General features: G+C 38.8%; 1 protein-coding gene and 1 non-coding gene across 2 annotated transcripts in view; both read right to left on the bottom strand.

Annotated features, from left to right (window-relative positions):
* Positions 1 to 25,612, bottom strand: part of CFAP77 (cilia and flagella associated protein 77) — a 229,178-nt gene that overhangs the window by 113,557 nt on the left and 90,009 nt on the right. The window lies entirely within an intron of this gene.
* On the bottom strand, positions 2,138 to 2,244 carry LOC130456576 (U6 spliceosomal RNA). Its single transcript, XR_008915647.1, has one exon. It is a non-coding gene; the product is annotated as a U6 spliceosomal RNA (small nuclear RNA).

Genomic DNA, 25,612 nt, shown 5'->3' with positions numbered 1-25,612 from the left:
CTCTGATATCTGAATCATCACACTTTCCACTTTGTGATGCTGTCTCTCTATGATCATAATGATCCTCAGTTTTCCCATCTGTAAAATGAGAGGATTGAACCAGATGACCTCTGAAGCCCCTTCCAACTCTAACACTATGACCCAATGATGATGGCAGCTGGAAGCAGAGATCTGATGAAGAGTGTGGCCACAAAAGCCCCTTCTAGAGAGGCAATCGTAGACCAGAAACAACTCTCCTTTCTAAGAAATTGCTTTTATCTTTCCAGGGGATTTATGAGGAAGAAAATACACATGTTGTAGTTGCTTTTAACAATCTAGTCACTTCTCTCTTTAAAAAAACAAGAACAAATGAACAACTTTTTATAGATATTTTGTTTTTATGTCACCTTCATTTCTGAATAAATACCTCTCCCCCTCAAACAATCACTCTAGCAAAGAATGAAAAAGAAAGGGGGGAAATCATTTCAGCAAAATCAACCAATACATCAATTAGTTTGATGGAATATGGAATATTCCACACCTATAATCCCTCACTTCTACAAAGAAAGGAGGATGAGAAAGCTGATGAATTCTGAAGGCAGACTGAAGGGCATATTTTTTCCATTTATTTTTTCTGCTTTTTTTTTGCAACATAATATATAATGTTGCATCTCAGTGGTTAGGGGAAAGACTAAAGGAAGGAAGAGACTGTTTTCAGATCCTCTACTATTCTAAGAGGTCAGCTAGGTGGGAAAGTTGATAGAGCACTGGACATGAAATGAGGAAGACTCATCTTCCTAAGTTCAAAACCAGTCTCACTTAAATTTTATTTTATTTTTTTCCTCAATTACATGTAAAAACAATTTCTAACATTTTTCAAAGAATATTGAATCTCGAATTCTCTCCTTCCCTCCCGCCCCACCAACTTCCCACCCTTCTTGAGATGGTAAGCAGTGATCATGTAAAAGAAATTTCCATATTAATCCTTTTGCGAAATGAAACTCAAATATATAAAAAAAAATTAAGTGAAAAAAGTTTACTTTGGTCTAGATTCAGACAGTTCTTTTTCTCTGGAAGTAGATGGCATTTTTTTTTATCATGTGTCCTTTGGGATAGTTTTGGATCATTGTATTACTGAGAATAGCTGTTATTCACAGTTGTTCATTGTGAAGTATAACTGTCACAGTGAGATGTTCTCCTGGTTCTTCTTATTTCACTCTACTGTAGTTTGTGTCTTTTCAGGTTTTTCTGAGCCCTTCCTGCTTGTCATTTCTTATAGCACAATAGTATTCCATTACAATCATATTCTATAACTGACAGTTATTCCCCAATTGATGGGTGTCCCCTCACTTTCCAAATCTTTGCCTCCCTAAAAAGATTAAATAATTTTGCACATATAGGTCCTTCCCCTCCCCCCTTTTTAAAATTTCTTTGGCATAGAAACCTAGTAATGGTATTGTTATGTCAAAGGGTATATACTGTTTTATAGTGCTTTTGACACAGGTCCAAATTGCTCTTCTGAATGATTGAATCATTTCACAACTCCCCCAGTAATGCATTCATATCCCAATTTTCTTATATCCCCTCCAAGTTTTGTCATCTTCTCTTTCTGTCTTAATAGTCAAACTAATAGACATGGGGTAGGACCTCAGATTTGTTTTAATTTGCATTTCTTGGAGGCAGCTAGATGGTTCAGTGGATTAAAAGCCAGAACTAGAGATGTGAGGTCCTGGGTTCAAATGTGACCTCAGACACTTGCTAGCAAGTAATTTAGCCCCCATTGCCTAGCTTTTATTGCTCTTTTGCCTTGGAATTAATACATAGTACTGATTCCATGATGGAAGATAAGGGTTATAGAGTGATTTTTTTAAAGCCTAAACCCCAAATCACATACCCATATATACATGTGATAAGTGATGGTCTTCTTTTGCATTTTAACTTCCATAGTTCTTTCTCTCAATTTTTTCAAGGTAAAGTTTTAAAAAAATTAAAATTTGCATTTTCCCAACAAATAGTGATTTAGAGCATTTTTGAATGACTTTAAAGATTAAATTAAAATAAATTAAAATAAATTAAAGAGCTTTAATTACTTTGTCTGAGAACTGCCTACTCATATCCTTTAATCATTTGTCAATTGGGGAATGACTTGTATTCTTGTAAAAATATGGAATGCTTCACTGATTTGCATGTCATCTTTGTACAGGGGCCATGCTAATCTTCTCTGTATCATTCCAATTTTAGCATATTTGCTGCCAATGTGAGTACCTGCCTCAGACACTTACTAGTTGTGTGACCCTGGGCAAGTCACTTAATCTAGTGGGCCTTAGTTCCTCATCTGTAAAATAAGCTGGATAAAGAAGTGGCAAACCATTCTAATATCTTTGCCAAGAATATCCCAAATGGGGTTATTAAGAGTTAGAGACAACTTAAATGACTTAACAACTATTCTACAGTCCTTCCCTATTTCTAACATTCCATTTTCTGAGAACAATTCAATTAAAACCTATTTATTTTTATTATCTTATTTCCCTGTGCTGAGTCCTAAGAATCTGGGAGTAGTCAATTGATATGGTGAGAAAAGTAATTCACAGCCAGATTATAAAGGGTTTTTTTTTTAAAATGCCAGATTAGAATCAGGACACTTTTGCATTGTTGGTGGAGTTGTGAACTGATCCAATCATTCTGGAGGTCAATTTGCAACTATACCAAAAGGGCTTTATAAATTGTGCATACCTTTTGTAGTAATGCCACTATAGAGTCTATATATCCCAAAGAGATAATAAAAAGTGCTGGGATCCATCAGGCCATGATGTCTTGACAAAGTCATGTGTGGGAGCTAAGGAGGCCACAGAGTGACCCTTGGCAAGATATGATTGATCACTCAGTCCCCCTTGCATGACCTCTCTCATTAATATCCCTTACCTATGGAATTGACATGATTACTATGCCCCCTAACCTCAGAAGGCATAATGCAAGAACAAAATATCTGTACTCTATTTCTCCAAAACATCACCAAAAGATCAGACCCTCAAACCCAATCCCAAAAGACTTTCACGGGTTAACTTTTACTTAGGTATATAATTCCCAGTAAAACTGCAGCTACTGGCCAAGCCCAGAACTTTCCCACTTACGGAAACTTATTCTCATGAAGCCAGCATACAAATCAATCATAAAGGCCCATACAAAATGTACAGGTACACTAAACTTCAACATGCCTCAGTGACTCAACTTCACAAATCAGTAACTCGCCAGTGGGAAACTCCCTAGTAAACCCTGAAAAATGATCAGTCTGATATTAAATCTGAATTGTGTTCCCAGTACCTCTCTACCTCAATGATATGATTGTTGAATTGTCTTTAAGAATTTCTGATTGATTACTTCTAATAAGTAAATTTCCTTGATTGTCTGTAAGGTCAGAACTTCTCATAGGGTAATGAGAAAATTAAGCCACCTGTGACAAAATCATTTATCTCATGTGAAACCTTTATGCTGTCAAGAATCTGTAATCACATTACAAGAACATAGAATGTTAATCAAGTGATTTGTTAAAAGTTAATGTATCACTTTTCCAATTATCTCTATTTAGACATGTGTGTTAGATAATGTATCTATGTACCAAGGAAATGGGTATACAAATAAACACCAAGCCTGGGGATGACAGAGCAGCTATCATATGCAAAGCATGCCCATGGCCATAAATATACAGCTGTCTTCCATTTGTTACTTTCTTGACTGATCATTTGCCACCTGTCGGGAACCCCTGGAGTTGTAAGTGAGGCTGGACCTTGCGCGTGGCAAAAAAGGGGAAAGAACCTACTTGCACAAAAGATATTTATAGCTGCTCTTTTTCTGGTGGCAAAAAAATTGGAAACTGAGGGGATGTCCATCAGTTGGGGAATGGCTGAACAGTTGGGGAATGGAGAATGAAATTGTGGTACATGTTGGCAATGGGATACTATTATTCTATAAGAAATGATAAGCAAGATGGTTTCAGAAAAAAAGCTGGAAGGAAGGGAACTGATGCAGAGTGAAATGAGCAGAACCGGGAGAACATTGTACACAACAATATTAGACAATGATTTTCTGTGAAAGTGTGGCTACTCTCAGCCATGCAGTGATGTAGGACAAACATGAAAGACTTATGAGGAGGTACACATCCAGAGAAAGAACTGTTGGAGTCCTCTTTCACATCTTTGATTTTATTTTGGGTTTGGGGGTATGTATGACTTTCCTTTTATAACAATGGCCAATATGGAAGTGTGTTTTGCATAACAATAACCCCCCACTTTGTGGACAAATAAATAGATAGATAGATAAATGAATGAATGAATAAATAAACAAATAAATGATCAAATAAATAATGCAGAAATTCAGTGGATTGAGAGCTAGACCTAGAGATAGGAGGTCCTGGATTCAAATTTAGCCTCAGATACTTCTTAGCTGTGTGACCCTGGGCAAGTCACTTAACCCCCATTGCCTAGCCCTTACTACATTTCTGCCTTGGAATCAATATGCAATACTGGTTCTAAAACAAAAGATAAAGGTTATTTTTTTCTAAATGCCAGGCTGGGGAGTTTTTCTTTTATACTCTAGACAATAGGGAGCTACTATAGTTGTTAGAATAGATACATGGTCAGATCTGGACATTAGGAAGTTCCCTTCCAGCTCTAAACTAAGGTCTCTTCCAGCTCTGACTTCCCATGTTTCTATTGAGACATGATGGAGGAGGGAAGAGGAAGGTGGACTAAATGGCATCTCTAGGCCCTTTTCAGCTTCATGATTATTTTTTTTTCTGTTCCTATGAATGCCCATATCAAATCCCAGATGCTGTGATCTGATGAAAATCTCTCTAGAGCAGTGACCACAGCCAAGTTTCTGGTACTGTGAAGGTCTGTGCTGTGAAGATTTTTTTAGAATTCATTCCATATGATTCACTGTCGCACCAACCAAAGTCCTGGTCTCCTCCTTTGTTTATGAAAATTGCCAGCTTTTCTCCAGTGACTACAGGGGAACTTAATTAAAATGTGGCTTTTCTGCTAGAACCCTCTCTTCTTCCCTGAGGCATCTGGGAGACTTCTTAGCCTGAAGGTGGAGTGACAAACTCTAGAGCAGGCTACTTTCACAGGGGGACATTTGATTTCAGCAGAAGCATCCTTTAGTCAATGAGCTATTGATTTATAAATGAAAAAAAAAATACTCCACAACCTTTAGTCATGTTGTTATGCATTTCTCTAATGTATCTGTCAAGCACTACTGTGAATAATTGTTGTCTTTTTCTGTCTTATAACCCTACTAAATTGGAAGCTCCATGGAGGGCACAGGCTTATCTATGACAGCTAGAATCCACATAGAACTTTAAGATTTATAAAGCACTTCTAGCCCATAATCTTGCAAAGCAGGCAATGCAACTGCTATCCCCAATTTTTCAGATGAGCAAACTGAGGCCAAGAGTAGTGACTTGTCTGCATCAGAACAGCTAGATTCAAACTCAAATCTCTCCTTACTGAGGCTTGGGCTAAGTCAGCTCTCATACTCATACTCTGCTACTTTTTAATAATACCTAGCACAGGGAGGAAGGAAGTGAGGAAGGAAGGGAGGGAGAGAGGGAAGAAGGAAGGAAGGAAGGAAGGAAGGAAGGAAGGAAGGAACGAACGAACGAACGAACGAACGAACGAACGAAGGAGAGAGTGATCTAATTTGTTAGAGTCACCTTTAGCTGAACAAGTGTGCTGCTTCTGGCACTAGAGATCCAATCAAGTGATATTTCCTCTGTTACTAACTAGCTGTGGGCCTTTGGGCACCAATGGGAACCAAAAATAAGCAAGTAAAAGGCTACAACATAGTTGAACATAGATCTTTTTAATAATAATTTTTAATAATCACCATACGGTGAGTCCTCCTAACTAAGAGGTGATAGACTAAATATGTAAAACACATTTAATTTGTTGGATATGGAAAATGAGAATTTGTTTTGCTTGGCTATCCTCATTTGCTGCAAGAGTTGTTTGTGTTTGTGTTTCCCTAGTGGGGAGGAGAAAGTGGGAGGGAGAAAAAAATAAATATCTGATCAGTGAAAAAAATGAAATATATGGTAAATATGATACATTTTTGTTATGACTCCTTTCTTTATATTTATAAGTCTAGAGCAAACATGTTATCACAGATTTTGGAAATCAGTTCCCATTAGTGCCTGTTTCACCTAAAAAATTATATTTGCTATATATTTATTATATGTACATATTATATTCCCAGGTGGAATATAAGCTTTGTGAGGTCAGGGACAATTTCATAAAAAAGCCTTTTTCTCTCAAGACTTGCCATAGTGCCTGAGAAGACCCTCTGTGAGGATGAAGTGTTGGGAGAACATGAATGAGAGTTACATCAGATAGACCAGGCATGGATGGATTATGATCAGCATCTTTGGAGGGAGGTCACATAGCAAAAAAGTCCATTTCAATGCCAGAAAATACTTAGACACCAACATGGCACTAGTGGCATAGTGGATGCTTAATAAATGTTTGTTGGTACTGAATTACTTTGGAATATCACTTCTTTGGGAGCCTTTCTGCATAATAATGCTGATGATGATGATGTAAATAATAACTAACATTTAGATAATGCTCACTATGTGCCAGGCACTGTGCTAAGTGCTTTGCAGTTATTATCTCATTTGATACTTACAACAACCCTGGGTTGTAGGGCTATTATTATCCCCATTTTACAAATGAAGAAACAAGAAGAGGCAAACAGAGGTTAGGTGACTTGCCCAGGGTCACATAGCTAGTAAGTATCTGTGGCAGCATTTCAACTCCGATCTTTCTGACTCCAGGTCCAGCACTGCCTGTTCTGTTTATGCCCCAGCAGAGGGCTGGCTTTGTCTGCTGAGGCCATTCACAATCTCCTATAGTGATGTATATATTAATCTCATTCCATATTACTTCTCCATTAGAATATTAACTATCCCTGTATATATACCTTATATTTTATCACCTCTGCATTTTTACTCACAATGTTCTCTGTGCTTGAAATGGCCTTCTGCTCCTTTTACTCCCTCCATATTAAATTCTTTTTTCTTTTTTAACCTTCATTTTCTGTCCCAGGCAGAAGAGAGGTAGGCAATTAGTGTTGTTACTTGCCCAGGGTCACATAGCTAGGAAGTGCCTGAGGCCAGGACCTTTAATCCAGGACCCCCTGTCTCCAGACCTGACTGTCCACTGAGACATCTAGCTATCCCCACCTCTATTTCTTGAATTCTTGTCTATCCTCAAACCCTAACTCAATTGCCACCTTCTTCAGGGAGCCTGTACTTCCTCTCCTTCCTCCTCCCCACCGTCAGCAGTAACCATTCCCTTGTCCCATTCCACTCCACTTATCTTTCTCTTACACTTAGGTATGATTTCATACTCTAGGTATTTCCCAGTGTTATATCCCATAGTAGGTTCCCCAGGAGAAGGGGCCCTGCTACTCAAACACACATTTATATTTGTCCCATATCTAGTATGCAGAAATGTCAACATATTTTTAAAGATTTAATTAAATTGAAAATGTGACATGAAGAACTGAAACAATTCTCTAAGACATTCGAGAACAAAAACCGGCATCTTCCAAATAGATTGTCTACACTGGTTTAATTTATAAGCTAATTGCTCAAATCTCCACTTTGCCTGTGTGGCCTTGTTCTCAAGGACAGTAACCCAACTCGTTAATATCACGACCCTTTCTAGAAACGTCACAGAAAATGATATGTAGATCTAAATCCTGCATTTGTAAGTCACCGTTTAAGGTGCACAGTGAGAGTGATAAGTCCTCAATTGTGACTCCTTTCCCTGTATTTATAGGTATGGAGCAAAGCATGTTATTATAGTCTTTGGAGATTAGTTGCCATTGATACGCCAGGGAAATCGGGACTTGATGGTATCTGTCACCTGCTTTTCCATGGCAACCTTACTCTGATATCCCTGAAACTGAGGAGATGAGGTCACAAATTATAGCTGGGGCAGAAACACCAGATCCCCAACCAGCTGCCCACACTGACAACTCCCAACAAGATTAAGGCTGCAATGGAGATGAAATATGGTTTGCAATCAAGAGAATGGAGCCTAGCTAGCTAGCTAGCTGACACACCAGACCATTCAAGGGTCCAAAGGTGTTTAGACATAGAATGTCTGTTTTGTAATGCCACTTGTCTCCCCATAGAGACGAAGGCGAATGCTTTCCTTGGAGAATTTTAAGAATAAGCCAAACCACCAATTCCAGTTGGAGGCTGCTCTGGGAGCAGGGAGCTAAACTAATTGACCCCTCTACTTCCCCCACCCTTGATCCTAGAAGTCCCTGCCTCAGGGAAAACTCCCTGGGAAGATCCTTAAGGTCTTTTGCCACACTACAACAGGGAATTGGAAAAAGAAAAGTGACTATTGATATATTACCAGTTACTTGGAATATTTTTTCAAGTGATTAGGGGAGGGACTCACTGTAAATGTTGGAAGAGGCGGGGAAGAGGATCTCAGTTTAATGTTCTGACCACTACCCCCCTCCCAGCTGTCTTCAAACTGTGCCTTTTTTTTTCTTCCAAATTTTCTCTGTTATAAAGCCACTTGGCTAGAATACAGATCTGGGTGACAGCTGTCCCCATCAGCAGACAGCTTCATTAAACCTCATTAAGATGTCATCTCTCTGCCTTATTTCCCATCTCTCAGCTCTAATTAAAACCATCTCTCTCTAAGTCCCTGGAGGTCCTAATTTTCTCTGGGCACCTTCTGCAAGTTATCTCCCTTTACTACCCAGTGTGAAAGAAAATTAGGCATCTGAAATGATGTTGGGCTAACTCAGGTAAGTGAAGGCAACCCTCCTTTTCTGGAAACCCTTTTAGAGTCTCTGGGGACAACCATATTTCTGGGATTGTGGGTATGAGTGGGTTGTTAACCAGCCCCTGCTGTGTAAGCAACAACTAGTATAAATTCTTGCTCCTGAAATTGTTTAGAATTGAGAGGGTTCAAGCATTCTGGAACACCACAATATCTATTGGAATCTGAATTGCATATACATATATTGTGTGTGCTCTTGTGTGCGTGTGAATGTATACATATATAAAATCTTAGTCTTGCAAGGAAGGGCCAGTCACTTACCAGAACTGGACACCACACATTTGTTAGGTGCTTGTACTTCCCAGTCAGTTAGCTAGCACTTGAAACCAGGGAAACCAGGAGGAGAAGATGAGGAGAAAGAGCATTCCAACCATGGGACATAGCCAGAGAAAATGCCGAAGTTAGGAGATGAAGTCTTGTTCAAAAAATAGCAAGGAAGCAAGTGTCACTGGGTCACAGAGTATAGCAGGGAGGGGAGAGTGAGGTGTAAGAAGACTGGAAAGGTGGAAGGGAGGTGATAGGGAGCCACTGGAGTTTGTTGAGGGTGGCATAGCTATACTATACTTAAAAGGAGAAAAAGAGGTAGACTTTACCATTTGCCTAAATTCATACTCTTCTCACCCCACTCAAAATTAGCAAGTAGCTATTTCCAAAGATAAGTTATTTGTCAGGGAGTAGGATACTTAGATTCTAGATCTGCCTTTGTTACTCATCTCAACAGGCAGGGTCAATTAATACATTTTCAGTTTCTTCCCTCTGAAAACCAGATAGGAACTCTTATCACAGAAACCCCAGATGTTTGAGCTAGAAAGAACTTCCAAGTCCATTAAGTCCAACCTCCTAACTTTACAGAGAAGGAAACCCAGGGACAGAAAGATAAAGTGAGGGGGTAGCTGGGTTGCTCAGTGGATTGAAAGCCAGGCCTAGAGATGGGAGGTCCTAGATTCAAATCTGACCTCAGACACTTCCTAGCTGTGTGATCCTGGGCAAGTCACTTCACCTCCATTGCCTAGTCCTGACCACTCTTCTGTCTTGGAACCAATATATAGCATTGATTCCAAAACAGAAAGTAAGGGAGAAGGAAGGAAGGAAGGAAGGAAGGAAGGAAGGAAGGAAGGAAGGAAGGAAGGAAGGAAGGAAGGAAGGAAGGAAGGAAGGAAGGAAGGAAGGAAGAAAGAAAGAAAGGAAGGAAGAAAGGAAGAAAGAAAGAAAGGAAGGAAGGAAGGAAGAAAGAAAGAAAGAAAGAAAGGAAGAAAGAAAGAAAGAAAGAAAGAAAGAAAGAAAGAAAGAAAGAAAGAAAGAAAGAAAGAAAGAAAGAAAGAAAGAAAGAAAGAAAGAAAGAAAGAAAGAAAGAAAGAAAGAAAGAAAGAAAGAAAGAAAGAAAGAAAGAAAGAAAGAAAGAAAGAAAGAAAGAAAGAAAGAAAGTGATTTCCCTAGGGTCAGCTGGATCATAAATAGCAGAGGCAGGATCCAAACCCAGATACTCTAATTCCAAATGCAGCACTTTCCCTCTGCTCAACTTTATCCACCTTATACGACTTTGGAGGCTAAGCGAACATTTGTTCGACAATTGAAAAGCCTCCCCTCTCATGAATTCCATAAATGCACCCTGTTACATGGAACTCCAGAAGAGTTACTGCCTGTTAGATATTAAATAAAATATTTGTATAGACATATAGACATGCATACATATGCGCACACACACCATAATGTGCATGCACTGAGCGCGTAATTCATTATTGTAAAACAACTTAAGATCCTTGAATGAAAATCACAATATAAATGCAAATTATGATCATTATTAGCATACTGGATATTTATTTATTTCCATAATAAGAAGCTCAGATAAACAATCATGTAAAATAAGGCTCTTCTTGTATCAAAGGGCTCTGGTATCATCCTAAGAGCTGAAGGCTTTGAATTAAGTGCATTGTTAGGGTGGCAGCTGGACACTGCAAAGCAATATTTTAAAGGAATACTGATGTATTCCCATACTGACACCATTAAAACCAAGACACAACCAGAGAGGTGAGATGGGACCCGGGCCAGGAAGGAGCAGCTTCAGAGTCCAGGTCGACTAGTGAGTATTTTTGGACCTTCGAGTGAAATTTTTTGACCTGGGGATCTCTACACATACACACGCACACACAATACATCCACATCCACACACATGCACGTACACGCACACACAGACTATCAGAAGGGAAAGCTAACAGGAGAGACTAGGACCTAATGGTCAGACTGAGAGGGAGGCCAGTCTATGAAATCCTAGCAGCTCCCTGGGTGCTCAGTCCTCTCTTGATGCTCTTCTAGCCAGAAGCTGGCCTGCCACAGTGGCCACTTGGCCGGCCACTCGCACCCTTCTAGAACCCCTGAGAGCCCCGGAGGCCAGGCGGTGCCTGTGAGCAGCCCACACTGCTTCCCCCGTGCCTTCTTCCTCACCACCTTCTGTTCTCTCTGCTTTCATTGCCCTCTCTTGTACAGTAAAGCCTCCTGTCATGTCGCCATTACTATTAGTATTGCTGATTTATGGCTCTTGCCTTGTGGAGTGATTGCAGTGACAGGGCCCAGCGTTTTCTCCCCCTTCCCCCCTGCGACAGCTTGAAATCAAGTCCTTCATTTGCATTTACATGATCTCGCTGTGCAGCTTATGAGATCGAGAGATTTATTTGCTACTTAGCTCCATGTTTGATTACACTCAGAGAAGGCGGTGAGCTACAAAGTGCATGGATGCATCAGATCTGAGCTCCCGCGGCCCTCTGGGGGCCAGTAACTCAGCATCAGGTTTAGGTAGATGAGGAAGGAACACACAGCGTTTTGAAGAAGGCAAATGTGAGGAGGTCGGAAGGAACAAAACATCATGACTTGGTTTCTAAAACAATAAAGCACCAGCAAGATGGCATTTAAGGAAATGAGTAAATTCAAGTCACTTGCAGGTGGCATCTCATTGTCCCAGGAGGGTGAACTCCCGGGAACTTATTTTCCAGAGCCTAGTCGGGAAAGAAGGAGCTCCTGCAGCTGTGAGGTTGCCAGCATCCGTCAAGGGCATAAAAAAAGTCATGGCACCTGTTGCACTGATGGACCGATATTCCATTCGAATGTAATGGCTTACAAGTCACTCCCACTTCTCTGGTTTTGGGGTTAGCCATTGCCACAGATTTTTCGCCCTAGACAGCCAGCACAACTATAAACTATAAGAGCCTTGAGGGATCTCAGATCAGTACAATGCCAAAATGGAGGCATCCCTCTTCATCCACTTACTTCCTATGTGGCCTTGGGCCAGAAAGTTCATTTCTCTGGGCCTCAGTTTTCTTAAAATAAAATAAAAGGGAAAATAAAAAAGGTGGACTAGACAGCCTCTAAGATCCCTTCCAATTCTGGACACCAATGATCCTATGATACCCCACTGCTGTCATCTGTTTAGGCCTACAGGAGACAAATTCATTTTAATAACCAGCCTGAACAAATCAGAATTAAGGAAGTTGGTATGTCTCTACTACCCAAAAAAAATGCATTGCCAGATCCGAAGAGAATTTTTAAATAAATTATCTGTTTCTTTGGGTTATCCGTATCTCTGCTCAAAGACATGAGTGTGAATAACAGAGAAGAGATTGTGAAATAAATTTATTCAAAATAAATTCACATGTGTTTCAACTCCCCCAGTGAAGTACATTAGCCAATAATTCTCCCTGCTCTGTGGATATGAAAACAGAGAAACACAAGTGAAATGTTATTTCTTGCCCAACTTCACACACTTACACAGGCCAAGGCTAGAAAGTATTAATTCAATTCAACTGAACATCCATTAAGCACTTCTATGACCACAGTATAGTGGAAAGCACTGGATTTAAAGCCAGGAGATGGGTACTAAAATTAAGGTTGAGCTATTCTACTCAATTCATTTCTACCTATGTGGAAATTTGGGATTTGCTACTTCCTATTTGATTCATTTCAACATTGTTCCTTACCAGCTTCTTAACCTTGGACAAGTCACTTTAAGCCACCAGTTTCCTCATCAGTATCCTGAAGGAATTAGACTAGATGACAGCTAAGGCCCCTTTTAGCTATAAAGCCTATGATCTTCTACAGAATATGTACACAATAGAGGATCCCCTCCCTATCAGAAGGTTACTCTGTATTTAGTAGGGGACTGACAAGTACACAGATAATACATATTCCTGGTTGTCATTCAAAGCCCTTAAGAACCTAGCCTCTTCCTATCTTATAAAATTCTTACACTTTCTTCCCCATCATGTACTCTTCGGTCCAGGAATGCTGGCCACCTTACTGATCTGAGAACAAGACCCTCCGTCTCTTGGCTTTGGTCATTTTCTTTGGCTGTCCCCCGTGTCTGGTATGCTCTCCCTCCTCCTTTCTGCCCTCTCCCCTGGTTTCCTCTATGTCTCACTTAAAATCCTATTTTCTACAGAAAGCCTTTCCCAATCCTTCTTAATTCTAGTGCCTTCACTATTAGTTATTTCCTATCTAGTGTGTATATAGCTTGTTAGTACATTTTTTTATTGTGATCTTCTCCATTAGATTTTAAACTCCTAGAGGGTAGGGGCTGTCTTGGGCCTCTTTTTGTATTCCCAGTACTTAGCACAAAATATAATAAGTTTTTAATAAATATTTATTGACTGACTATGAATGTGCGAGACAAAATAGCACTAAAACAGAGACACAAAAGTGCTATGGGGGAGTTCAGAGGAGAGTGAGAGATCACATTCAGTTGGGAGGATCAGGAAAGGCTTCAGAAGAAGATGGGCTTAAAGGTGGGTTTTAAAAGGTGAATGGGATTTTAATAGTTGGAAATGGCAATGAACACTCAAGACTTTAAAGAAATCAGGAAAATTGATAGATTAATGAAAAATCTGTCCTATGGCACTAGATGAGTCAAACTTAATCCCTCTGCTGAAGCTCTTTCCTTACCTGTTAGAATATTGGCTAGTGGGGGTTGGGGGTGGGGGTGAGGAGCCTAGTGAAATCTGGTTTTACAGGGATTTATTAATTCTTCTAACTGTGATAACTTTAGTCCCAAACAAAGCTCAAACTATTCCTAAACTCAGAGGCCCCTGTACTTCATTTTAATCTATGTTTCTCATTTGTTTCACATGATCTAGTGTGGTATAATGGGTGGGTGGGGGAAGACATTGGACTGGGAGACCAAAGACTGGGTTCCAGTCCTGGCTCTACTATTAAACAGCTTTCCAGTGGTAGTTAAGTTACTTCTCCTCTCAATTTCCCCACCTATGAAATAAAAATGTTGGCCCTTCTAGTTTAGGATCAATGACCTTATAACTAGATTATCTCTATGGCCTCTTCCAGTTCTGGCTTGCTTTCACTCTTTCTAATGGTCATTGCAGTCTAGATTGTAATAATTAGAAGAAATCTCTTCCAAGTTTCCTTTTTAATGTGGAACCCAAAGGGAGAAAAAATAGTGCTTTAGATTGCAAAGAAGGCTGAATGAATAACAGCCCTAGGGGGTGTCATGAGAAACAGATGTCATGCTTATTTGGTCAGTGGATCTCATCAGCTACCAAGGGTCAAACCCAGATGAGCACCAAGTTAGTAGATTCATGGCAGAAGCTCCCTGAAATAAAGAAGGCAGAGAATGATCTATGTACTTTTCAAAACTTAAAACAGAAATCAAAGGGGAACTGATCTGTTTTAAGTTTTGACAGCTGCAAGGATCATTCTCTTTCGTTACCTTATTTATGTTTTCAATTTCTTTATAGATTCATTGAAAATCGTATCATGTAATAGTGAAGGAAAATGTTCAGTGTGGGTTTTTTTTTTCCTCGATAAACCCTTGTTCCTTCCCGAGTACAGATGAAAACACCAGCTCCAGTGACTTTTTTTTTTTGATGTATATTTCATAATATCTCATTGATTGTAAGTTTTATTTCTATGTCAATAAAAAAAGTGATATTGTAATAAATGAGAAGGAGTTTAACACAAAATGGCAGCTGACCTGTTAGCATAGCAAGCCTGGGAGATATTGATCTAAAATAAAGCCTGCGAATAAAGATGAGTAGGTTATACAGAAAAAGAAGCTAGTGACTCTAGGACAAAGCTTATAGGTTTCTCCCCTGGGGGCTTGCTGGGTTCCTCTGTTTTGGTTCTGTACAGGTATTGCTGAATGGAAAGTTGGGGCAGTTTTGCAAATAAATCATTATTATATCATTATCATTATTATTTTTTAACACACCATTCAAGGACCACTTACCCTGAGTCTCTACCAATTGGTAATGACTTTTCCCCTTAGCACTTAGTTTAGCAACTATCTAATGTGCTTATCACATAATGTTATATATTATAGTTATCTATCTTTGGGTCGCATCCTTCTTCTAAACTGTAAGTTCCATGAAGGCAGGGACTGTTTTTTTATCTAAACTGTGTATCTCTTCAGCACCTAGCACTCTGCTCCACAATCCAATCCAATCTAACAAGCATTTATCAAGAAGATGATTAAGCTGTTTAGTAGATGAATGAATCGCTGGTTGTTTAAAAAACAACAAACATTTCCTAAACATCCATTAAGTTCAATAAAGAGGTCTACAATGACAGTGACCCTCCTTTTAAGGTGCTTTGCTATATTGTTAGGAAATCAGAGCATGTGTATGAAATATAACTAAGGCAGCCTATAGTTAATATCTGGTGTATGGTAGAGACAATATGTACAGAGGGCTCAGAGGAAGAAAGATCACTGAAGACAGAAGTCAAGGAAGGCCAGCAGAGGAGATAGGACTTCTATAAAACCATGAAGGATGGACATAACTTAGATGAATGGAAAGAGTCAGCACTCACATAATGATTGCACTGGCTTTGATCTATGAATGTAGTCTAGGCGGGGGCTGTCCCGTCTAAAGATATGAAGTAGAAGGACCTTGGCGGCATTTTAGCTTTATTTGACAATATACTTTATGTGTGTTATCTTAAGAGAAGCCATGGAATTTAAGAATATTTTGAAGGACCAAGCTGTGTCAAATGACACAGTGCATTTTTAAAATTATCTATAAGACAAAGAAAGCAGAAATAGGAAGGCAATGTTTATTTCAAAGTAAAATTACTTTTAAAATTGGATCAATTGATGCACCTAGTCCTTTCTAATATTAAGGGATACAAGAAGGATAAGGAGTTTCAGAAACCTTTTGTTCTTGGAATTTGACACAGAAAGACTATAGGAATCCATCAAGGTGATCAGTTGATGAATTGAACCATTAATATTCAAGCACAGTAGAATCATTATCAGGACAGGGAAGTAACTCAACTTCCACCTCTCCCCAAGCCATAGCTTGGACTGAACATGTAAAAGCAATGCAGATTTTAGTAAATAACTACAGAGGCATGACTCCTGGGACTGGTGATTGAGTGATATTTGATCAGAAATGTCTGTGTACACCATGGACCTTATGTACATGCATCAAGCTCATTCCCATAGCTTTTAACAGGAAATATGTCAATGAAGCCATCATGGTGAGCCATGGATTGATATATCTAGTGCTAAAAGAGGCCTCAGAGGCCATCTCATGAAAAATACTGGAAGATTAAAATTATAACCTTAATCAAGATATATCTGTTATCTGGTGGTGGAAGGAAGAAGCTGTGGAGCTAAAGATCCCATTTTCCTTATTTATATTTTGGTTTCAATGCAAGATGTTATATTGGAAATTTTTAATTAGATACTACCAGAAGACGGTGACCTATTCACTTGGCAACAAAACTGGTATCTGCAAATATTAGATGAGTTGTCATGGAAAAGAAGGAACAGAAGATTTCTAGATGACTCTAGAAGGTAGATTTAATACCAAAAAGAACAGTGTGGTATGGGTAATGTACCAGACTTGGAATCAAGAAGATATGAGTTTGAATCTAGTCTTAGACCCCTGATAGCTATGGGATCCTGGGCAAGCTACTTAATCTCTCTGTCTCAATTTACTTATCTGTAAAATGGGAATAATAATAACTATAGTATTTATCTCATAGACTCATTGTGAAGCTCAAATGCAATAACATATCTAAAGTACTTTGTAAGCCGTTAAATGTTATATAAATGTCAGGTACTAGTATAATTACAGGGAAGTAGATTTTGGCTTAACACAAAAGAACTTTCTACTAACTATAGCTGTCTAATAGTGGACTTGGCTTTCATGTAAAGCAGTGAGCTCCCTACCTTTAGAGATGTTTAAGTGGAGTCTGATTGTCCATCTTGCTGGGATACTATAAAGAGAATTTCTACATTAGTTGGAATCCAAAATGAGTAATATCCCTTGTATTTGCAGAATGCTTTCCAATTTTTAAGGTATAATGGAAAGAGCATTCATCTTGGAATTGGAAGATATGGATTCAATTCCCAGATCTAATACTAGCTGTATCTTTTAACCTCTTTGAGCCTCAGTCTCCTCATCTACAGAAGAGGAAGAATAATACTTTCCTTCCTTACTTCGTAAGGTGGTAAAGTTCTTCATACTTCACAAACTTTAATGTTTTCTATGAATTTGAGTAATAATGTATGCATTTGCTATTTTTTTGTTCTCTGTGATCTTCACCAATATGATTGATATAAGATGAAATGTCAAAATAATTTTAGTTTGTCTTTTCCTTTTTCTTAGGGCTTTGGAACATTCTTTCATATACTTGTTGATCATTTGTATTTCTTATGAAAATTGTCCATTCATACATATCTTTTGACTATTTGCCTATTGACTATTTGACTATGTGGGGACTGGATTTTGTTCTTATCTATTGGCATCAATTTCCTATATATGTTGGCTAGCAAAGATATTTTGTGTATTTTTTTTACCAATCATAAGCTTCTCTTATTCGATCTGCATTGATTTTGTTCATTCAAAAGCTTTCTAATTTCATGTAATTATGTAACACCATATATCTTTCTTCCAACCCACTTTTTTCCATTCAGATGGCCACGATCCTAGCTCAGGTCCTCATCACCTCTCACCTAGGTTATTACAATAGTCTACTTATTGATCTCACTGACTCCAGTCAATCAACTCTGCAGTCCACACTGTTGTCAAATTGGTATCCCTAGAGCATGGTTGCTATACCCCAGTTCAAGAAGCTTGAATCTTCCTCTTACCTATGAGATAAAACACTAATAAACACTAATAAAAAAAAACTCCTTTATTTGGCTTTTAAAACCTTTCGCAATCTGGCTCCAGCCTATTTTTCTAGGTTTATTGCATTTTACTTTCTTTCAAGTACTCTACACTCTAATTTGCTCTTCCCCAAATATAGCCATCATATAGACTTTCCTCTATACCTGGAACCTTCTCTCTTCTGTCATTATTTTTAAAAATAAATTGTTATTTATCCTTCCATCCAACTCATAAAATCCTTAGCTTCATTCAAAGCTCAGTTCAAATACTTCCATGATCTCCAGAAAGCCCATCCTCATTCCCATGCTCCCCCTACAGTTATTAGTTCCCTCCCCTCAGAAATTACCTTGTATATGCAATATTTATGTCTTTAATTTTTGCTGTTCAAGTTCTTCTTCCCCAATAGAATATAAATAATCTTATGCCAGAGATTGTTTCATCAGCATCTTTATATCCCCAGTACCTAGTATGTTACTGGTCTAGTATCAAATCTGACACTTTGAAAACTGGCAGGAATGAAAAAAAGATGAGAATAGCCAATGCTGGAAGGATTATGGAATGGTAGGCACACTAGTACATTGTCAGTAGAACTGTGAATTAGTACAAGCAGTACAATCATTACGGAAAGCATTTTAGAATTATGCAAATAAAATGACTAAAAAGTCCATACCTTTTGACCTAGCTATTCCACTACTAGGCTTTTTACCTTCAAAAAGGTCATTGATAAAAGAAAGTGTTAATATACATTGAAATAGTTATAGAAACACTTTTTTTATAATAGAAAAAGAGAAACAAGATAGATTCCTGTCAGCTGGTGAATGGCTAAACAAACTGTGGAATATGAATGTCATGAAATCCTGTATGGTCAGAAATGATAATGGGGAAGCTATATAGCAAAACAAATGAAGTGCTAGGCCTGGTGCCAGAAGACATGCATTCAAATCCAGTCTCTGACACTTACTACCTATATCACCCTAGGTAAGTCTTTTAACCCTGTTTGCCTTGGCTTCATCTGTCAAATGAGTTGGAAAAGGAAATGGCAAACCACTCCAGGAAATTTTCTAAGAAAGTCCCAAATAGGGTCATGAAGAGTCAGACACAAATGAACAAGACTGAACAACAACAAAAGAAATTAAAAATATTATTAATACAGAGAAACATGGAAAGATTTGCATGAACTTATATGATGAATAAAAACAGAGCAATAAAAACAATATACACAATGTGCAATGTAAATTAGAAAGAACAACCCATAAAATAATCAATGTTGCAAAATTTCAAAGGACAAGCATGACTCCAAAAAAGAGAACTAAGAAAGCATTCCCATCCCATCTCTTTGCTGAGGTGTGAAGTCCACTGATATAGTGCATTGCACATATTTTCAGATTTTTTTTTTGATGTATTGATCAGTCTTGTTAATTTCTCTTATTTTTCTTCTTTTTCCCCCTTTTGAAATATTATTTGTTGGGGGCAGCTGGGTAGCTCAGTGGCTTGAGAGCCAGATCTAGAGACAGGAGGTCCTGGGTTCAAATCTGGCCTCAGATACTTCCCAGCTGTGTGACCCTGGGCAAGTCACTTAACCCTTATTGCCTAGCCCTTACCACTCTTCTGCCTTGGAACCAATACACAGTATTGATTCCCAGATGGAAGGTAAGGGTTTTTCATATATATATATATATTTATATATATATATATATATATATATATTACTTGTTATTTAGGATAGCTCTCTGAGAAGGGGCAGGGGGTATAATACTAGGGGAAATTTTGATAATGTAAAAAAACCCCAGAAGATAGCAATAAAATGTATTTTTTTAATGTAGGGGAAAAAAGAAAAAAAATTAATGTGTGGGCAGGTAGGAAAGCCAGGCCTGGAGATGGAAGTTCCTAGGAGTAAATCTGGCTTCAGACATTTCCTAGTTGTATAACCCTGTATTAACCCCAGTTACCTAGCTCATACTATTCTTCTGCCTTGGAACCTTTACACAATATTGATTGTAAGATGGAAGGTAAGAGTTTTTTTAAAGAAGAAAAAGGAGGAGAATGAAGAGGAGAAGAAATGTAAATGAGAACAGATGTTCCAACTATCACCATAAGGAAAATGTAACCCAGATAATAGCTTGCTTGTGATAACATGGCTAGTAAGTACCGTGTTGCTTCTTGGATAACTTAATAGGTTCCTTCCAGCCCTAATTCTGTGACTTTAAAAAGCCCCTTCCTTTATGCTTATAGTAAAGAATATGATTTGATCTGACTTTCTACTAAAGAGGACAGATTCATGGTCATTGATCTATGCTCCATTTTTCAATCCCTCCTGCGATAAGACAACTGGCCAGATTTAGGGGTGCAGGCTGTGATGACAGACCACATTAAATAAGATCCCCCACAATATGCTAGAACATGAAGCCTTTGCTTCATTAACAAAGTGCTCTAACCCTGTTATCAGTCAGCCACACTAGTCTTCTAAAAGCAGGACTCTGCCTCCTAAACAGCCTCATGATAAAGGGCACAGGCTAATAGAGCCATAGATCTAGGCTAGAAGGAACTTTAGAGACCATCTGGTCCCATTCTCTCATTTTAGAGATAGAAACTGAGGCCCGAGAGGTTTTTCCAGTCACCCAGGTAATAAGCAGCAAAGGTGGACCTCGAACCCAGATCCTTTGATTCCAAATCTCAGTCACTTCAGAAGCACCCTTCTCTGCTTCAATCTCCTCAGTTTTGAGCCAGAGGTAATCTTGTTCTTTTATTCAGCAGAAAGTGGCCGGTGCATGAAAGGAGTAAGTGTGTGTGCGTGTGCCTGTGCCTGTGCGTGTGTGTGCTTATTTCCTAGGGCAAAAGATGGCTGAGAGATATTAACGGGAGAAAAAAAAATGTCTTATAAATGATTTAATGGGAGATTTCTTAGATGGAATGGAGATGCATAACTTAGGTAAAGATTTCAAATATATGGCATAATTGCTACATATGAAATCTGTTTGTACTTAGCTTTTAGTCTTGAAAATTACCTACCTCGGTGCTACTACAATTAATCATTAAAGAATTAAGAAAAGGAATCCCCATTATTGTAAAAGATTCCACTGATGATTTTGATCCAACTTGTAAAATAGACAGATTTGGTGCAACTGAATAATTTTCCTCTTCTCTGCACAAAATCATGAATGCTAGTCATACTTGGGGGCTGAAGTGAATGCTTGCAAACTGGTATAGACCAGCTTATAATTACCAAAATAGAAAAAGAACAGCATTTTGTAATGAATGACAAGCCACTAGGCGGAAATCTAATTTGGTCTAATTAAGCAGCCTTTTGTGAGGATTTGTCTTTAGATGAAAAGAGGGAGCCAAAGAGATCTAAATGCAAATGAACTCTATCATTTTGGTTTTAAAGGGCTAGCCGGAGAAGAAAGTCTTTATGCTCCCCACTTTCTCCTTCTTCATTAGATCCTTAGCTTTTTCCTAGTCGCCTCTAACCGACATCATGCCCCACGTTGCAGGGATCTGCACATTATCCTTGCCTTCTCAGGCACCCAGCCCCCACAACGCTGTCAAAGTTCTTTTGCTTATTCAGGGACAAATTTGACTCTGCTAAAGGCAACATTTATAAAGCAGCCCAAGCAATAGAACCCGATGGGGAAAGACTGCAGTGGGTTGGGGGGGGTCACAAATGACCAGAGGATCAAGGGCATCCCTGAGACAATTCCCCGGGGGGATTCTAGTGGATGGCTGCTTCTATTGGACTGGAAGCAAAGTAGGGTCTCAAAGGTTATGCCAGTGGAGGGGCTTTAAGGATGAACTTGCTAGTCTGAGGACTAGCCTAACTTAATGAGGAGACAGATGCTCATCACCAGAGGGTTAGCCAACCAATAATGTGTCCTGTTTTTGCTGCAGTGGCTTTATTTTAAGGTGTTGTGATTGGTACCAATGGTGGGAAGACTGAGGCTGTCGAAAGGCAATGAGGCATCATGGAAAGCATTTCATTTGGAGTCAGGAAAGACTAAGATCTTAATCCCAACATCAGCATTTCATAACTATGTGGATTTGCCCATTCATTTCACTCTCTCTGAATCTCAGTTTCCACATCTAAAGATATAGTGATGAGTTTTTTACTAACTACCTCTGAGTTGTGATGAGAAGTTGCTTTGTAAATGTTAAAGTATTATAGAAATGTGAGGCATCATTTAAATATATTTTATTGATCTTTTTACCTCACATTACCTACATTTTCCATCTCAAAGAGACATTCTTTATAACAGAGAATAGGGAGCAGCTGGTTGGCTCAGTGGATGGAGAGTCAGGTCTGGAGTCTGGAGGACCTGGGTTCAAATTTAGCCTCAGACACTTCCTAGCTGTGTGACCTTGGGCAAGTCACTTCATCCCCATTGCCTAGCCCTTACCATTCTTCTGCCTTGGAACTAATACAAAGTATTGGTTCTAAGACAGAAGGTAAGAATTTTATAAAATAAAATAAGGTTTTTTTAAAAAAAACAGAGATTAAGAGATTTTTTTAAAAGCAGTTGATCAAAACTAACCAACACAGTTAAGAAAATCTGACATTGCATATAGAATGTTGTATACCTATTGCCCCCACCTCCAAGATGGATGGGGGATGCCTTCTTATATCTCTTGTTTTGGAGCCAAGCTTGGTCATTACAATTTCACCGCATTTAGGTTCAATTTGGGGGGGGGGGTGTTCTTTTCATGTAGGGAAAGGAGAGGGGGAAGGGAACAAACTACTACTCCTGTGTTAAGTGCTTTAAAAATATTTTCTCTTAGGGGGCAGCTGGGTAGCTCAGTGGATTGAGAGCCAGGCCTGGAGATGGGAGGTCCTAGGTTCTGGCCTCAGCCACTTCCCAGCTGTGTGACCCTGGGCAAGTCACTTGACCCCCATTGCCTAGCCCTTACCTTCTTCTGCCTTGGAGCCAATACACAGGGTTTTAAAAAAATATATATTTTCTCTTTTGGTCCTTGAAGCAATCCTGTAATTTAGATACCATTATTGTCTCCAGTTATAGCTGAAGAAACTCAGACAGTCAGAAGTTGTGGCCTGCTCCAGGTCCCACAGCTAGTCTCTACCTGAGGCTAGATTTGAATCAGGGCTTCCTAATTCCAAGCCCAGGGCTCACTATACTCTGCCATTTGGCTGCCTTTTAGATCAGTACTTCATATAAGTTTTCTCACACTTCTCTGTATTCATCATCTTATATTTACAGCACAGTAACAGCTCCTTAAATTCCTGGGCCACGATATGTTTAGCCTAAGCAGGGGCTTTTGTTTCTAGTTCTTTGGTGAGCTGTAATGATTAAGTCATAGGTCCCTAAAGTATTGGAGAAAGGCAATAAAGGCAGCAAGTCTGACATTTTACTTAAAAAGGGTATTTCATCCTGTTTTCTAAGCCTGTTCCCTCTGAAGTTCCATGAGGCTGAACGTGGCTTTTGCATTGACTAGATGGCCCATAAGTCCTACTTTGTGACACATCGGTGGGGCTGATGGGGATTAAGGCTACTTGGTATGGCCTTTCTTGGGTGGGCGTCTATTTGGAACAAAACACAACCCAAATGATGGTGGAAATTTCTTCTTCAGCTTGATCTAATTTAATCTAACCCCCTCTGTCTGAAATCCAGAAACGGGAAACAACTGAGCCAAGATCACAGTGGTCATTAACAGAGCATGAACTTAAATCCACATCTTTTTTGGTTCCATCTTCAGATCTCAAACAAACACTAAAACTGACCCCTCCACCCCCACTCTCCATGCTATTTACAGCCTAGTCAGTGATGGGCAGGCCTTCCTTCCTCCCCGGACACTCGAGATGAAGAAGCACATTTCATTTACACTGGTTACTTATGAAGTTCAGGTCAGGTCTGTGGCAGAAATAATGATCCATTTCCTTTGTGAATTCTTTGCATTTTCACCTCTTATCTCATTATTGTTTTAAAACATAGCTTGCAGATAGAAATATGTTTTGCATGACTTCACATGTATAATGGGTATCACATTGCTTGCCTTCTCAAGGAGGGGGACCTGAAGGGAGGGAGAGAATTTGGAACTCAAAATTTTTAAATGAATTTTTAAAGTAAATAAGTGGTTTTACTTTTAAATTAAAGGATAGCAAGGCACCCCCCTACTCCCTTTTTTGCAGAGATGGGGGCTTTGGGTATGAAACTGGCATAGGCTGTCAGACTTAGTAATGTGTTGGTTAGGCTAGTTAAATTGCTTTTATCCCCTTCTTTCTTTTTTATTCTTTGCTACAAAGGATAATAATAATAGCTAAGATTTAGATGTCACTTTACAGATTGATTTACAGCTCACTTGATTCTCATAAGTACCCTGGGAAATAAATGATATTTTTATCCCATTGAACAAATGAGAAAACTGAGGTAAACAGAGGTTAAGTGACTTGTCCAGGGTTACACAGCTAGTAAGGCCAGATTGGAACTCAGGTCTTCCTGACTCCCAAGTCCAGAACTGTATCCTCTCTACCTAAGGGAGTGAAGGAGGGACATAATCTGAAAATTAAGGTAATGCAAAAAAAAAAAAGAAAAAAGAAAAGAAACAAAAGACATCAATAAAAAATTAAAATTTAAGAAATGAAAGATACTATGAAGTAATTTAGTATCTTCCGAATGTGAGTCAGTTATAAACCTACTTAATAATTTAACCCTCATGTGTTAACTGTTGATATTCCCTATGTTTGGAACTCTTGCTCCTCCTCCTCATTCAGGCCCAAAACAACCCATTTCCAAATTATACATTTGTCTTGGACCTGAATTTTCACTTTCTTATTCAAGCTGTTACTCACTCCTTACCCTATTCCCCCTGCCCCTCATCTTAACTTGGCCCACAAAATTACCAGGATATATATACCTCATGTCGCATGGGAATAAAAGGTTCAGTGAAAGAATTGGTTATTTTCTAATATGGAAAAAAAAAGGTTTATATGATTGCACATATAAAAATCTCTATCAGATTGCCTATCACCTTGGGAAGGGGAAAGGGAATAAGGAACATAGACTGGGAAGAAAGGAGAAAATTTAGAACTCAAAACAAATTTAAGGAATGTTAAAAAATCATTTTTATATGTTATTGGGTGAAAATAAAATAGTATTAAAAAAGAATTGGTCACTTTTCAGTAGTATTTTGAAAATCTCTGTTTAAGATTATGGGCCAGAAGCAAAGAAATAAACTACACTCAGAAAATCAAAGAATTACAGAATCTCTGGGGTCAAAGGGCCCTTACAGATCATTTAATGAAGTCTCATTCTCTACCATTGCCATCACCATGTACAAAACCCATAGGCTCTATTCTGATGCCTCAGCATAGTATGGAGGAGAACCAGGGTTCTCCAGGACTGTTCTATGAAATGCAGGCTCTAGCAGGTCATACCAATGTGCAAAGGCTCCAAGGACAGGTCTGGACTATTGGTCTACTGTCCTACTTCTAACTAAGTATATTGAAGTTCATCATGAAAAGGTTTTCAGAAATGATGGATTTTTTGGCCACAGCCTCACATGAAAATACCCAATAATTATGGAAGAGTTAGAATCTGCTTCAGGGAGAAAGTGCCCCCATGGGTGAAATAACACACCCTTTAAAGCATTAAAGAAAGGTTCATCCTCTGCCTTTGTTAGGAGTTAGAATATGGATTATTATCTGTG

Source organism: Monodelphis domestica, chromosome 1, assembly GCF_027887165.1.
Source record: "Monodelphis domestica isolate mMonDom1 chromosome 1, mMonDom1.pri, whole genome shotgun sequence".
NCBI lineage: Eukaryota > Metazoa > Chordata > Mammalia > Didelphimorphia > Didelphidae > Monodelphis > Monodelphis domestica.
Note: the sequence above shows the minus strand (reverse complement) of the source record. Positions and strands in the feature narration are given on the sequence as shown.